This window comes from Brassica napus, chromosome C9 (genome assembly GCF_020379485.1).
Source record: "Brassica napus cultivar Da-Ae chromosome C9, Da-Ae, whole genome shotgun sequence".
In the NCBI taxonomy this organism is placed as follows: domain Eukaryota; kingdom Viridiplantae; phylum Streptophyta; class Magnoliopsida; order Brassicales; family Brassicaceae; genus Brassica; species Brassica napus.
The window spans coordinates 57,078,785-57,079,236 of record NC_063452.1 but is presented as its reverse complement, the minus strand read 5'-3'; the positions used below and the strand labels follow the sequence as shown (position 1 = coordinate 57,079,236).

The window sequence follows — 452 nt, the reverse complement described above, 5'->3', positions numbered from 1 at the left end:
GAGACTTTGAGATCAAGACTGGTCTCATTAATTTGGTGGAGAAAAATCCGTTTCATGGAAACCCGTCTGAGGACCCGATGTATCACTTGGAGCATTTTGAGCGAGTCTGTGACACCAGCAGACATAATGGAGTTCCTCAAGGCGCTTTGAAATGCAGGTTGTTCCCGTTTTCCTTAGCTGATAAAGCTATCAGATGGTTAAAGTCCATCCCTCCAGGATCTCTTACTACATGGGAAGAGACAAGAGCTGCTTTTCTACAGCATTTCTTCACCAAGTCAAGGTCCACATATCTGAGAAGCAGAATTGGAAGCTTTCAGCAGCTTGATTCAGAAAGCTTTCATGAGGCTTGGGAGCGTTTCAAGGAGTACACACAGGACTGCCCTCACCATGGTTACACTGATGTGAGCTTGCTGAACATTTTCTATAATGGAGTTCATGAAGAGAGTCAAGAT

At 44.5% G+C, this 452-nt stretch overlaps 1 non-coding gene across 1 annotated transcript; it reads right to left on the bottom strand.

Moving 5' to 3' along the window:
* Positions 1 to 287: 287 nt before the first annotated feature.
* LOC125593636 lies at positions 288 to 394 on the bottom strand. The gene has a single exon (XR_007329536.1). It is a non-coding gene; the product is annotated as a small nucleolar RNA R71 (small nucleolar RNA).
* Between the last annotated feature and the right edge of the window lie 58 nt (positions 395 to 452).